Genomic DNA, 3,595 nt, shown 5'->3' on the forward strand with positions numbered 1-3,595 from the left:
AGGATCCCACATGCCGCGGAGCGGCTGGGCTCGTGAGCCATGGCCGCTGAGCCTGCGCGTCCGGAGCCTGTGCTCCGCAACGGGAGAGGCCACAACAGTGAGACGCCCGCGTGCCGCAAAAAAACAAAACAAACAAAAAAAAACCAATTAGAATAAAGTAGAGCATCTATGAATTGGGCTTAACAAACTTTGGAGAAATAAATTATATTACCTTTCATTATATTATTCAGAGTGTGATTACTAGTTTTAGAACTGCTTCTAAAGGCTAAATGAATTCTTCTAAATTCTAAATGAATTTAGCCAATTACCCATAAATGTGTGTGAATGGAGTGGTTTGGAGATGGGAAGGGACATTTAAGCTCATCAGTTTCTTCAACAAATTGTCATTGCACACCTCTTGTTTATCAGGCAGTGGGTAGACACTGATAAATAAAATACGGTGCCAAAATGTTTATGGAACTTACAATCAAATTTGAGATAAAAGATACTATGTAAGTTATTAGACACATAGACATGTTACTTATAAACTGTTTTGAATGCTCTGACATTAACAAGGTGCAGTGATGGAGAAAAGTGGATGGAGGGAAGGAAGAGCATGATTTAGATGAGCTAAAGGAATGACCTTGCTGGAGGGTTGACATTTACATTGGGATCCAGAGGAGGGGAGCCAGTCATATGAAGAGGGGGCTGGGACTTTTCAGGTTCTGGCAACAGTATGTGAAAAGGCTTAAAAGTAGGAACAAAAGAAAAAAATAATAGGCTTCGAAGCATTAAAGAGAAGCCAGCAAGTTGAGGGCAGAGTAGCCTGAGACAAGGATGGAGATGTCAGGATTCCAGATCATGCTGGGCATCCTTGGCCGTGTAAAAAAGACTGTGCATCTAATTTAAACTAAAATGTGAGTTGGTTTGTTCCTTAAGGTCAGCTTTACAGCTGTGTGGAAACAGATTAAAGAATACCCAATAGGACAAAATGTTTATTTTTTATTTTTTTATTTTTTTTTAGTGAAAGCTATGTCATTCATTGAACTATATCACCTCGATAATGGAAAATCCTAATATCACCTAAAGTTAGATATTTTTAAATTTTACAACTGGTTATTAGACAATTGTCAGGTTTTCTTTTTAATGGTAGTTGTTTCATCACTCCTGGAGACACCTAACATTTTATTTATGTTTTAGTAGTGATTAAAAAAATGCCTCTACTTCAGCTTCACTAAACTTCATTTTCCTCAACACGTTGAGGAAATGGTTTTCTGTCTCAGTCATCTGTGACCAGGGAGGGCATTCTGAGATGTCTTTGTAGGATGCCTCACTCTGTATCTGGGTATAGGCAAACCCACAACTGGAGTTTTCCGATGAAAGTATTCCTCAGTAATCTTTGATACTATCAAGTTCAAAAGCATTTTTTTGCCTCTGTTTAACTAAAATTAAAACGAATTTGGCCCTTTCTCTGCAGAATCACCATGGTGGCTGGGACCCTGTACCCATATCCTGAAAACTGGAGGGCCTTCAAGGCCCTCATTGCCACTCAGTGCAGCAGGGCTCAGGTCCGTGTGCTCACCGCACCACCCCACTTCCATTTTGGCCAAACCAAACACACCCCCGAATTTCTCCATAAATTTCCTGCTGGCAAGGTTCCAGCCTTTGAGGGTGATGATGGATTCTGTGTGTTGGAGAGCAATGCCATTGCCTACTATGTGAGCAACGAGGACTGCAGGGAAGTACTCCCAAAGCAGCAGCCCAGCTGGTGCAGGGGGTGAGACTTGCTGATAGCAACATAATTCCCCCAGCCAGAACCTGGGTGTTCCACACCCTTGAGCATCATGCACCACAACCAGCAGACCACAGAGAATGCAAAGCTGGAGGTGAGGTGAATTCTGGGGCCACTGGATGCTCACTTGAAGACAAGGACTTTTCTGGTAGGCGAACGTGTGATACTGGCTGACATCACAGTTGTGTGCACCCTGTTGTGGCTTTATAAACAGGTTCTGGAACCTTCTTTCTGCCAGGCCTTCCCTAATACAAACCGCTGCTTCCTCACCTGCATTAACCAGCCCCAGTTCCGGGCTGTTTTGGGGGAGGTGAAACTCTGTGAGAAAATGGCCCAATTTGATGCTAAAAAGTTTGCAGAGGGCTTCCCTGGTGGCGCAGCGGTTGGGAGTCCGCCTGCCGATGCAGGGGACGCAGGTTCGTGCCCCAGTCCGGGAGGATCCCGTATGCTGCGGAGCGGCTGGGCCCATGAGCCATGGCCGCTGAGCCTGCACGTCCGGAGCCTGTGCTCCGCAACGGGAGAGGCCACAACGGTGAGAGGCCCGCGTACCGCAAAAAAAAAAAGAAAAAACCACAAAAGAGCAGAAAGAGAGGCCTCTCCTCAGTTTTGATTTTTTTTTTTTTTAATTGCCTTGCCTCTCCTGTGATGACCATCTTCTAGCCTAGCTGGGAATGACTGGATGTAGTTAGGAGGTGGTGACACGGGGCTTTGGAACTACCTAATTCCAGACCTTCCCTCATGAAGGGGGAGAATACCTGCTGACAGGGTGAGAGCACAGCATATGCAGAGCGACTTAACACTACTTCCCTGCTTCCCACAGCTGCCCTGTGAGGTGGGGCGGCAGCCGTATCCAAGAGTCATAGTTTCAACACTTCAGACAAAGAGGCACAGACTCCTTGGAACAGATACTGGCCTGGGGGCCCTAACCTGGCTGCGGATCGTCTCTGGGGTATCCCTACTTTCTAACAAGGAAGTGGGGTTCAGAGATTTAAGCAACTTGCCTGTGATCACACATCTTAGGTAGTGGAGGCAAGATTTTGAACCCAGTGGGTGTCACTGGAGCCTGTACCCTAAACGCACCCTAGCGCTTCCTGCAGTGTAGACCAGTCATACATGTCCTTTCACAAACCCCCGCCAAAAAAACCCAAAACTAATTTGAATCACTTCATCCTTACATTTAATTCAATTAGTGTCTTTCCTCATCTATTACCTTAGCCTCAATTTGTCAGCTGATATTTTTCTAAGCATCTCATGGAGCTCAGAGTAAGCTAATTGTGGTTCTGTGGAGCTGGACCTTTGGGAGGAAAGAAAAAGCTGGTATCTACATTCCCTAATCTGTAATATCCTTTCCAATTCATGATAGAAAATGACCTAACTCAACCAAATTAGCAGAAAACATGTAGGAGTTTAGCTTACATGGCCCTTATGTGATTGCTGTCATGAAATCACGAAATGCATACAATTTTAAACTGATCTTGAAGTGAGATGAGTAGATGTTAAATAATACGCTATTTTCTCGCAATGTGTTTCAGTGACAAATTCCATTTTAAACAGTTACATGATTACAAGCTCTGAAATTAAAATTCATGGTGAATAATTAAGCACCACTATTCAGAGTCCCTGGGAGAAGTCACATTCTCTGCAGCACATACACTTGGAATAATCGATTGGGAGTCAATTGGCAAAGTACTTCAGATTTAATTTGCAGTTCTGAAGGATCCTCCTTCACTTCAGCAGTTAGGGAGTCTGCTGCAGCCCCTCCTGTCCCATTTTGGTGGGGAAGAAAAGCAGGATTTTATCTTGCTTTGGTACTGTTTCACACTA

The 3,595-nt window shown here is 44.3% G+C and overlaps 1 pseudogene across 1 annotated transcript; it reads left to right on the forward strand.

The window, feature by feature from the left end:
- The first annotated feature begins 1,450 nt into the window (after positions 1-1,450).
- LOC308630030 (elongation factor 1-gamma-like) lies at positions 1,451-2,381 on the forward strand (annotated as a pseudogene). Its single transcript has one exon. The product of its transcript is annotated as an elongation factor 1-gamma-like (transcript).
- Positions 2,382-3,595: the final 1,214 nt, after the last annotated feature.

The sequence above is a fragment of the Mesoplodon bidens genome (genome assembly GCF_964165515.1).
Source record: "Mesoplodon bidens genome assembly, chromosome: 16".
NCBI lineage: Eukaryota > Metazoa > Chordata > Mammalia > Artiodactyla > Ziphiidae > Mesoplodon > Mesoplodon bidens.